We start from the raw sequence: 12,982 nt of genomic DNA, 5'->3' as shown, positions 1-12,982 counted from the left end.
CAGGTCTGCTCGAAGAAGACAAAAGTTGCAAAACTTACTCGAAGACCTGTTTTACACTTAGAATCTTTTGTAATATGATTTTCTTATTATGGACCAATCAATAGGGTTTCTAAAAAGGAATGAAAGCTATCAGGAGGCAGGCCTATAAATATAATAATCTAGGGCACGCCTCCTACGAACACCCACCCTGAAATATCCTAATAATATTCCTGACATTGAGTGTGACGGTTGTTCGTTAATTTGTACGGACAAACATTCCTTACAGAAACCCTAATCGATTTGCATTTGTATGAATCTTTCTATAAATTTAAATCTTTTGAGTTAATGTCTGTGTTTGTTACCTTAGCATTTATTGTGCAACATCTAATGTGTTAGTGATTCCGCCATTAGCATACTATTGTTCTTACCCTATATAGTAAGTCGTTAACCTTCTTGTCAACACTTTATAGTGTGGGTTGTGACATTTATTGTGAGTGATATATCCTATTGAGAGGGACCGGCAAGTGGTATCAGAGTTGTCGCTGCTATTATGGTCAAGAAATGTTCCAGATCTAAAGAAGAAGATGACGTAAGCAGAATACTGTTCCATTGAAATATGACGTCAGCTGCCCTGTTCTCCATTTCCTTCCAGATCTACAATATTTGAGTGTTTTCTTTCTCTCATTTGAATTAAATTTTTCATTTTTACTCTAGATATTGCTCCAATCTGACCAGATTCATCAAATCTGAAGATTTTATCTACAAATCTGATTAGTTTTTGAAGAAAAATTTTAAATTCGTTTAACTTTGTCAACTGTTTTTTCTCTGTTTTTTAAAATACATTTAAAATCACAAAAAAATGTCTTGACACGACAACCAAGAAGTCTCAACTAAAAAAATTCCAAGGTTATATGGACTGGAAAACTTCATAAAATGGAAAGTTCTCTTTGAAGCTGCAGTATGCTACAATGATGTAGATATGCAGAACTCTATCAAAAGGGGGCTATATGTACTTGATGAAGCAAATGTCAACCAGGTTGTTGAACTAAGAATGAGAAAAGTGGATGATAGAGCTCTTCCTATGCTGAAATTGTTACTATCTTGGGAAATTCTGACTAAGGTGGCTCACCATGCCACTGCTAAAGCCATGTATAATGCAATTCTGGAAATGTTTGAAGGCAACTCAGAATTGAAGAAAATCAAGAAGGAGAGGCTTAAGAAGTAGCTTGATAGATTCAAATACAAAGATGGTGAGAGGCTGAAGTCAGTTTTGGAGAGATATTTGGCAATAGTCAATGAAATCAGGACATCAGACTATGTAGTCACTGCGTCTGACTTGAACACAAAGTTGTTGTCATCTATGTCAAAATAATGGTACACTGCAAGTAAGTTTATCAGGCAGAAACCAAATTATGAACAACTAAAGCTTGATGATGTGGTCTATTTTCTTCAAGCAACAGAAATTGAGATGATAGAGGATAAGATGATTAGGGAAGGTAAGCCCTGTTTTCAAATGACAAATGCACTTATTGCTCCAATGGGCAACTTGTCTACCAAGAACCAACAGCAAATCCCAATCATTGAAGAACCAAGTGAGCATGGTGGTGAAACACCAAGAGGATTTGTAGCTGGAAGTTCTAGTAATCAGAATGGACAGTCAAGGTTCAATGTCCAACTTATTGATGATAATGATTCTGCCTCTATGGCTAGTGGACATGCATCTTATGTTGGTTGTAGTGGTGGTCAAGGAAGTGAATACCAAGCCCTGTTTTCTATGTTCACAGATTCCTATAATGCTTTTGTAGCCAAGAACATGATCCACACCTGTGTTGTTCAAGATGATCTAGAACAGATTGATGCTAATGATCTAGAAGACATGGATCTTAAGTGGCATGCTTCAATGCTGGCTCTTAGAAGCTAAAGGTTGTTCAATAGGACTGGATGGTCCTTGTGTCTTGTCCTAATGAAAGAACAGGTTTTGATAAGTCAAAAGCAATATGCTATAACTTTCAACAACTAGAACATTTTGCAAGGGAATGCAATCAGCCAAGAAACTTCCAAGGCAATCAATATCAGAATCAACAACCAAGAAATCAGTACCAGTACCAGCAAGGACAATAAAGAAACTAGAATAACAACAACCCCAACCTTAACAACAATTACCAGCAACCACAACAGAACAATCAGCAAGTTGTACCATAAAATCAGAACTACCAGAGAAACAACAACCAAAACTCTCCACATGCTCCCAACAATACCAACATAAACAATCAAAACCAGCCCAGAAACCAAGGAAATGTGGCACTTGCTGCTCAACAAGAAGGTGGATTTGATTGGAGTGATCGTGCTGATGACATAAGCAAAGCAAATGTTGCATTGATGGCTCAAGTGGAAAGTGAAGTTGGATCTTCTTCAACTCAGGTACATTCAACCTCCACACTTGAATTACTTGAAAAAATTGATTCATTAAATTTGAAGATAGGAAAGCTTGAAAGTGAATGTTTCGGAAAGCAAAGTATGTTAAATGTTTATGAAGCAAGTGCGGTTACTTATGAAGAAAGAATCCAAAGTATTGAGCAAGACTGCATGGATAGTTACAGAATTCAATCAAGATATGTAACTGAAATTGAAGGTTTGAAGAAAATGGTGGTTAACGAAAAGTGAAGTTTACAACACTCCAAGTTGAATATGAATTTTTGAAGAATCTAGTGTCAACTGGAAATATTTGTGGCATTTTGACAAGATCAAAGAAGAAGACAAGTATAAGGTTGTTCCTCCACCTTTTAACAACGACTTTTCTTTGAAAGTTGACAAGGAAAAGAGAGAAGCATACCTTAACCAGTTCAAAGATGTTTTTCATGATAAAGAGGAATTTCTTGACAATTACAAAATGGTTGAAATGAATGAAAATGGAGATTTTGCTGTGAAAGAAAAAATAAAAGATGAAAGGTCTGTAGGAATTCAAGTGTCAGGAGATGATTTTGATGAAGAATGTCTAAATATTGATGATCTGAGTGATCCTAGTGATGAATACCCAAGTTATGATGATCTCAAGAGCATAAGAAATGGAAAAGCAAGTTCCATTGACAAACTTCCATTGTTACCACCTCTCACACCAAAGATGAAGAAACATAATGAACAAATGAGAATGGAACATCTGTCATTTGACATATGTGAAGGTTCAAAGATGGCAAAGGTGACCTATAATGCAGTAAAGCCACCAAGGAAAGAAACTTTGAGGAAGATCAAGATCAACGACAAAAAGAAGCCTAAAGAAAACTTTGAAAGTGATCAATTCATTCCAGTGTATCCTGTTTTCTCAAGTCAAGAATTATTTGACATTGGAGAAGTTGAAACTATGGAAGAATATGAAAGAAGACAGTCAAGGTACAAAGGGAATTTAGATGATGAACCAATGAGATTGCAAAAGATAAAATTTGTGAAAGGTAAATTGGAGAGGAAAGACATTAAGATTGAAGAATTTATGCCATTCTCCATTAATTTTGATGGTCTCAAGACTCAGAAAACACTTCGCATTGAACCACCTAGACCAAGTGAAAGATTCAAGAAAGGAAATACACATGAAAGTGTCAAGGGAAAGGTATGGTGCAAGAAGTGTGATGAGTATTGTCACCACACTGATTCCTTCCATGAAAGGTTTACTTTCAAACCAATTCATGTTCCCAATGAAACCAAGTTTGGACAAGACTTTAGTCTATACAAGAAGAAGTATGATGAATATTTGGGAAAAGGGAATAAGTGTGAGGAAATGGAAGTAAAAAGTGATAACTCAAAGGTTGTGAAGAATGAGAAAGTGAATGTGGCAGTTGATGAGAAATTGAAAGGGAATATAGTAAATCAAGTGAAAAGGAACAACGCACACAACAAACCTGATGTGATGATGAAAAGTAACACACAACCAATCAGGATTGCTCCAAAAAATGACACCAAGTCTAGTAAAGTCTGATGATTCTGAAAAATCACCAAGAGATGGAAAGAAAAATACTAAGGGTGTGTTCCCTAGAAAGAAGTCAAGAGAACTTAATTGTGATGAGAAGTTTCTACTAAAACAAAGATTTGAAACCCCATGGTTTATTTTGGAAGCTAATGTGTGTAGTTCAAGTGTCAAAATAAACAGATGTGAGAGATGTATCAATTGAAAGGGATTATGTGGTTCAAGAGTGTGAAAGAATAATTCCATATGAAAAAGCCCAATTGACAGTGGTTATGAATCAGATGAATCTGATGGTTGTGAAATGGTTTATGAAGATCCTAAGCCAATTCCCAATCTTAATGCAACAATTGTCCATGTCAATGATGAATTTCAAGTTGATTCAACTTGCATTTCATTACCAAATTGATCACTTTTCTTTTATATGTGTAGGGACAGTCCACACCAGTTAATGAAGTATGGTATATGGACAGTGGATGTTCCAGGCACATGACATGTGACAAGAGGTCACTAGTTAATTATGAAGAGAAATTTGAAGGCCCGTTTGCTTTTGGAAGTGATGAGAATGGTGGAAAGATTGTGGGCAAAGGAATCTTGACTAATAGAAAAGTTACATTTGATATTGTATTTTATATGGAAGGATTGAAATATAACCTTTTGAGCATCTCACAAATGTGTGATAAAGTTTATAAGGTTGGGTTTGATGACTCTGATTGCTTTATTCTCAAACCGGACTTTGTGATCCCTCCAGATATGATTATGATGATGGCTCCAAGAAATGGTAATCTATATGAACTAAATATGAAGGATGCCATTTCATGGGGTGGAACTTGTTTTGTATCAAACGCCACTGAAAATGAAACCAAATTATGGCACAGAAAGCTTTGTCATGTCAATCTAAAGAACATGAACAAACTTGTTAAGGGTAAACATGTAATTGGTTTACCTAAAAGGGAGTTCAATTAATGACAATTTCATTTCATGCCAAAAGGGTAAACAACACAAGTAATCCCACAAGACAAAACTCATAAATTCAATTGAACAAGTGCTTGAAATGCTTCACATGGATCTCTTTGATTCTGTGAGTGTTCCCAGTATTGAAAAGAAAATATATTGTCTAGTGATAATTGATGATTTTTCAAGATACACTTGGGTTTACTTCCTAAGTACCAAAGATGAAGCTGCTGAATTAATCAAGAACTGTGTGACAAGGGTTGAGAATCAATGACATGCAAGGGTGAAGGTAATGAGAATGACAATGGGACTGAGTTCAATAATGGGGTAATGGATGAGTTTTGCAATGAAAAAGGAATACTTCAACAACTCACAACTCCTAGAACTTCTGAAAAAATGGGGTTGCAGAAAGAAGAAACATAACACTTATTGAGTCTGCAAGAACCATGCTAGCAGATGCTTTCTTGCCTGCTACATTTTGGGCAGAAGCAATCAACACTACTTGTTATGTTCAAAACATAGTCCTTCTCAACAAAAGTCAAAACAAGACTCCTTATGAGATTTTGTTTAAAAGGAAGCCCTACATAAAGTTTCTCAAGCCATTTGGGTGCAAATGCTCACTTTTGAATACAAAGGACTATCTTAACAAGTTCCAATCTAAATCCTTGGATTGTTTCTTTGTTGGGTATTCAACACACTAAAAAGCCTATAAAGTCTATGTGAAAGACCACTTGAGTGTGATTGAATCTTCAGATGTAATATTCAATGAAAACAAGTTCAATACAGTTGATGGTGCTTCATGGCTATTTGATCTTGAGAAGTTAATCAAGTCTTTCAAGATTTATTCTGAAGACTTTGCTGAAACTTTGTATAAGACAAGTGTAATTGAAAAGAGTAATCAAAAGAAGATTGATTTGGAAAAATTATGGTCCAAGGTTGCTGGATAAAGAAGTGAATACAAATTCATAAGAGATCCTTCAAATGCAGAAAATGAACAAGTTCAAGATCAAGCTCAAGGTCAAAATCCAGAACAAGATCAAGAACATGGTAATCAAGACAATCAAGAGGTTCAAGATGATCATGTCTTGAATGAGCAAGATCCAAGAAACCAAAATGATCTTCAAGAACAAGCTGCAAGGGAAGAAAGATTTGGAGAATTGTTTCAAAGCTTGAATATGGGAAACAATGGTGCATCTACCTCACAACAGAATAATGAAGAGGCACCTAAATTTCATGATGCAGCACCTGATTTGATCATTGATGAACCTAATCTCAATGAGTCAAATCTTGATTCTAATTTGTCAACCAGTGTGATAGTACAATCCTCTTATGTTGAAAGAAATCATCCACCTGAGAACATCATTGGAGATATCAATGAAAGAGTTACAAGAAGTGCATTTGAATCTGCAAACATTTGTTTGTACTCCTGCTTTCTATCCCAAATTGAACCCAAGAACATTGTTCAAGCATTGAAAGACAATTTTTGGGTAGAAGCAATACAAGAGGAGTTGGCTCAATTTAGAGACTTGCAAGTTTGGGAACTTGTAAACATGCCAAGAAACAGGTATGCCATTGGAACAAAATGGGTTTTCAGGAATAAGAGGGATGAGAGAGGTATTGTGATTAAGAACAAAGCTACACTTGTTTCATTGGGATGCTTACAAGAAGAAGGGATTGACTTTGAGGAAGCCGTTGCACCAGTAGCAAGACTTGAAGCTATAAGAATCTTTCTAGCTTATGCTGCCTTAAAAACATCAAAGTATTCCAATTAGATGTCAAATCTGCTTTTCTGAATGGAAAAATAGAAGAGGAAGTGTATGTGGTTCAACCACCAAGATTTGAGAACCCTGATTATCCTAACAGAGTGTATAAGTTAAACAAAGCTTTGTATGGATTGCATCAAGCTCCTAGAGCATGGTATGGTGAGCTATCAAACCACCTGCTTGATAATGTTTCCAAATGGGAGCTATTGACAAGACACTCTTTTACAAGAAAAGGGGAGGAGATTTGCTCCTATTACAAGTCTATGTGGATGATATTATCTTTGGTTCAACTAATGAACAAATGTGTCTGGAATTTGAAGAAGTGATGAAATCCAAGTACTCAATGAGCTCAATGGGAGAAATGAACATCTTTCTTTGATTGCAAGTTCAACAAAAGGCTGATGGTATCTTCTTATGCCGGTCAAAGTATGTTCAGGACATTCTGAACAAGTTCAAATGTCAAGATTTCAAAACTGCTTCAACTCCAATGGACACTCATGAGAAAATGATAGCAGATGAAAAGGAGGAGATTGTTAATGAACATGAGTATAGAGCTAAAATTGGAACCTTGATGTACCTTACTACCTCTAGACCGGATATTATGTTTGATGTATGTATGTGTGGAAGATTACAGCCAAGCCCAAAGGTCTCTCATATGACTGTTGTCAAGAGGATCTTTAGATACTTGAAGGGAAAACCATATTTGGGGATATGGTACCCAAAGAACCATTCCCTTGATCTCATTGCCTACATGACAGTGATTATGATGGGTGAAATATGAGCAGAAAGTCAACTTCTGGTGGATGTCAATTTTTGGGAAACAGGCTAGTGTCTTGGTAGTGCAAGAAACAAACTACAGTGTCCATCTCAACTGCTGAAGCTGAGTACATTGTTGCATCTACTTTCTGTGCACAAGTTTTATGGATTCAGAATCAAATGATGGATTATGGCCTGAATTTCTTGAACACTCCTATTTATATTGATAACACTGCTGCATTTTTCATTGTTAAGAATCCAGTTCAACACTCTAAGACCAAGCACATTGAAATCATACATCACTTCATTTGGGATTGTAATGAAAAAGGTCTAATTGAGATGAAGAGAGTTGATACAAGTGACAATTTGGCTGACCTATTCACAAAGCCACTTGATAAAACCAGATTCCACTTTCTTTTGAAAGCATTGGGAATGATCAACTCAAATGAAGCCAGATTAATAATATGTGCTCTATGTGCTAATTGATAATCTTTAGAAATATCTTTGATGAGTGTTTGTTTGTTTGGATTATGTGAAGGTGAATCTACATGTTGACTGATATGTGCTTAGATTGATTATTTGAGTAATTTAGGTATCCTGGATGCTTAAGTTAATGATCAGTTAATGTGTGTGATATCATGATAAATGTGTGAAATGACTTATATGTTCTATGTGCTTATCTGATATTTTGATAATTAATGCTTTTGAATATGTTTAATCTGATTTGATGATGTTATTAGGATATGTTAGACTATACTTTATGTGAAGTATGTCTGTTTTGATGATGTCATTGATAATTGAGATTTGAATATGTTACTTATTGTTGGAGTCAAAATGTGTTTTTGTGTCAAAATTGCATGCTCAAAAGAATTTTTCAAATAAATTTTGCTTAAAACATTTTTGACAACAAAAGAAAAAGTTGTTTAATGGTGTAGAGACATGATAAGATTATTCAGTTCAAGATTTATAGAAGCTTAAGAAAGGTTTTTTAAATGAATATTGATCCAACCCTTTTGGGAAATGATAGTACATTGACTATTTAGCCAATCATATGGTTTTAATAGGCTAAAAAGACAATTAGTGCAGTCATTAACATGTAAGGTTGATTTCCCATGATTTGTAAAATCTAAGGTGATATAAACATAAAGAAACTGCTAAACTTCATGTGGAGATACATTGTTGTCTATGCATGTACCAATATACATCTTTCTGAATGATAGGCAGAAAAGTGAATATCCAGTCATACACGAGCCCGCTGGTATTTGGTCCCCAAAGTGAAGTACAATATTGAGAATGACAAAGAATACAAGTGAACAAAACATACTGATTATACAACACAATGTTGATATTTATGTTCACACCCTTGTGTTCCAAAAAAAATCATAAGTTCAGTCATTAAAAAGTTTTACCAAATATCAGGGGGTTGCAGTCAACTCGGGGTGATCTGGAGAAAGCCAAATAAGCCTTGTGAATAGATATGGAGCATCAGAAAACAATATGTGTTATCCATTTTAGTCTTATGCAAATTAATTGAATCTAAATCATATCACCAAGGAAATGAAATTCATGCTAAGTCTAGACCTACTGTTAACCTGTCTAATCTGTCATAATGATGCTGAGAATGAAGTATTGAGAAGCAACTTAGTCAATATGATCCCATGTTGAGATCTTTTCACAAAAAATAATGAATTTAAAAGATTTGAAAAGAAAAATAATTGAAATTTGATCTCTTTATGCACCATTTGCTCTTAAACAATGATCTTTATTGATATAACTGTTTGACTTTTGGTTTAAGACAAAAAGAGTTGCATTTTACCTTAAAAAGGTTTGAATATGTTCTTTCGAGTAAGGTTTGATGATTTCCAACCTTTTCGAGCACACTTAGATGGTTTTATCTAAGTTTATCTTATTCCAGCATGCTTTGATGTTTTACAAACTTGCGAGTACACTTTACTGTTTTATTTGAAGTTTAATTCTTTCAAGCAACCTTGATATTTGAATATGTTGATTAGCAAGCTTTGATGATTTCTGAACTTTTTAGCAAACTTAATTGTTTTAATAGGTTGTTTAGGTCATTATAGCAAGGTTTGTGATTGAATACGTTCTTTCTAGTGAGCTTTAGTATGTTTGAACTTTCTAGCAAAATTTAGGTGTTTTGTTTGACTATTTAAACTCATTCTAGCAAGCTTTGTGATGTTCAATACTTAAATGACTTATTCATATATTGTCAAGTACACTTTGATACATATTAGCTTTCAAGTAAACTTAAATATTCCAAAGGTTAGTTTTGTCTAACATACTTGATAATTTTGTGACATCGGCTTGAATATGCTTTATATGTCTACTTCGAGTAAACTCTGCTGTTTCAATTGAAATATGTCTTTATCTAGCATAGTTCATGATTATGAATGTGATTCTTTGAAATACAAGTGTTCTTGGGCAAACCTTGTTTTCCGGGCACACTTTATATTTCTAGCACACTTTGATATTTTCAAGTGTTCTCTTAGTATACTTGGTAATTTCAATATTTTGCTTTTCGAGTACACTTTGTGTTGAGAGTCCTTCTCCAGCACACTTTACATTCTTAAAGTGTTTTGAGCATATTTTTCTTTAAAGGTATACTTGATTGAATATTTGTGAACTGTTGATGAAATTTCGGGTAAGGCTGTGATGTTTAGATATTCGAACAAGGTTGACAATTTGATATATGTGTAGGTCATTATTTTGGGATTCGTTATTGTTTCCTAGCAAGTTTGCCTATTTGATACTGTATACTTGATTACTTATCTTGTGATTTACTTCTCGAGCAATCTTGTATTTCGAGTAAGCTTCCTTCATTTTATTCACTTAGGGTATTATAAATTACTTAATAATATCTAAATTTCTGGAATGAGCAAGCTTTAATGAACAAACTCTTCCGAGTAAGGTTTATAAAATGTGCTTTATCGAGCAAGATTTTAAATGGAAAGATATTTACTTAGATATTTTAACTGTTTAACAACTAATTTTAACTGTTTGACAACTATTAAATGACAAAAATAATTTAAAACCCACTTTCAAAAATGTATAAAAGGGGAGTTAGAGAAATTTCTCACATTGTTCACTTCTCTCTATTTCCACTGTTACATTATTGCTCTCGTTCCAAAAACCCAAATGATTCATCTTAAACTCCCAACCCTAATTAACCATCCCTCACATTCCGACTCGGTAAGCATCAATTTATTGTTTTCCGACAATGATTATGCGAAATCAGGCAATTAATTTGTATCTTAACTAACTCTCTGTTTTATGTGTAGGTTATTAATTTGTCGAAGCACATGTTCATAAAGACATTTATTCTCTTTAGTTCTTCAAATTATAACCACAAATGTATCAAAGTTATAACCTTTATGACTAAATTTTACTTTGAATATGTTTTTGTTTGTGTTTGCATAGATATGGCGGACAAACCAACGTATCCGTTCGAACAAAAGCACAACATGTGTGCTCTACTACAAGTAACAGCTGACAACGAACAGGTAGCTCCAATGATCAGATGGCTACACCAATTGAACTTATGGTTCTCGTTGACTGACCGCCCCATTATATACAGAAATCATCACCTAGATTTATGGCACTCTGCACAGCTGTTTGATGATGCCGGAGGTAGGCGTATAGAGGCTACGGTCGCGAGACACGAAGTAGTCATAACCGAAAGGTTAATACGGGCGTCTCTACAACTATTCGATGATGATCACAACCTGATACACTTCTCAACTAATCACTTGCTGAGAAGTTTTCAGCAAACTATGGGCTATCAAGGGAATGTCCATGAGGGACAGTTCCTAAAGGGCATGTTCCCTAACATTTATAGAATCCTCATTCATCATATTATTCAGGGATATGCACCAAGAAAAGGCTCATGGACGTTGATGAGCAGGGATTTGGAAAATGCCATTGTGGCAAATGCCATTGTAGCTATTATGCATGTTCTAGAACTTAGTTCTGAGGAGGAAGGAGGGAGTGATGATGAGAGTTAGGAGGAAGATGATTCCGATGACAATGATGATAGAGATGCATGAGGTGACGATGGAGGTCTTGGAGGTTTTGAGGACCAAGTTGATGTTGTTAATGTTGCTCAAGCTCAGGGGGGAGGATCTACCCTTACCTACACCACCAACCACACCCAGAAGCCCACCCCAACACCAAACACAATCCCCACCACCACAAAATGATCCATTCATTAAATCCCCACCCACAAACACTCACTCACCACCAACCCATACCAATAGCCCACCCCTTACCATAAACCAACCACTTACACAAACCCAAACCTGAATCCAAGACCCAAACCAATCCATTCGTGAACCACACATTCCACAAATTGTTCCAGCTCACCTACTTAACTTTCCAAACACACCATTCCAATCACCAACACAATCCCAAACTTTAGACCAACCCAACCAACAAACATTTACAGTTGTCCATAAAAACTTCCCCTCACCACAAAACATTAACCCCTTACCATCAACCAGTGAAAACATTTTTGAAAGCCCTAGCCCACCCACTAAACCAACCCAACCCCAACCACCTATAACTGTACATTCTTCTGACACATCAACCCAATCCACTTCCCCTGGTGATTATCTGTCTCAAAGGAACTTGGATTTAATAGTTGAAAATGTGGAGTTGAGATGGAGGAATGAGGAGCTGGTGAAAGAAGATGAAGACTTGAGGGAACAATTGACACAAGCTTTAAAAATAATTCAAGCCTTGTAGGCTGAGGTTGAGAAGACCTCAGCTGTCCCAAAATAGGGGAGAATATTCCCGTTGCAACTGGTGCTACTGTTATTAATGAGGAGGTTGTAAATGTGGAGATGGAAATTAATATTGATGATGATGGATTGAAGACTCTGTGCGGTCTTTATGGTGAGAGTGATGAAGAGGAAGATGATAGTGATGAAAGGCATATTGATGAGATTGATTATAAGGCTGGTCAATCTGACGTAGGTGAACAAGATTATGTTGTTGAGGATGTGTTGGCAAAGAAGGTTGATAAGGAAGTAGTTGAGAAAGAGGTAGAGAAGGACGTGGATATTGATCAAATTGTGGTAACGACTGAAAATGTTTTGACAACTGAAGCCATAGCAACTGATGTTGTTGGCACTGAAACTTTGACTGATGTTGTGATGAATGAAGGAGGAGAAACTGAGGAATTAGTATTGACTGAAGAAGAAATGCATGATAAAGATTCCAAGAAGGTTAAGAATGAAGAGGAAATGAAAAATCTAATGGACGACATTGAAAATTTCCCCACTGAATCAGAGGAAGAAAGAAGTAGAAAAGAAAAGGGGAAAGCCATTATGGAAACTGATGAAGAAACACTTGTTGATACACAGGGTAAATCTGTTGATGACATGCTTGAAAGATATGAGATGGCTGAACAAGCTGCCAAGAGGCAAGCTGGTATTTTACATGAAACATTGGAGAGGGAAAGAAATGCCCAATCCATGAATGCTGAAGAATTTGGTGAGCAGGATACCTTGTTTGAACAAGCTCACATTGCACAAACTTTATATCAAGAAGGTGAAGTTGAACA

This window comes from Bidens hawaiensis, unplaced genomic scaffold (genome assembly GCF_021521415.1).
Source record: "Bidens hawaiensis isolate Kalapana, Puna unplaced genomic scaffold, B.hawaiensis_p1.1 tig00004124_1, whole genome shotgun sequence".
Taxonomy (NCBI): Eukaryota; Viridiplantae; Streptophyta; class Magnoliopsida; order Asterales; family Asteraceae; genus Bidens; species Bidens hawaiensis.
This window is presented reverse-complemented; position numbering follows the sequence as displayed.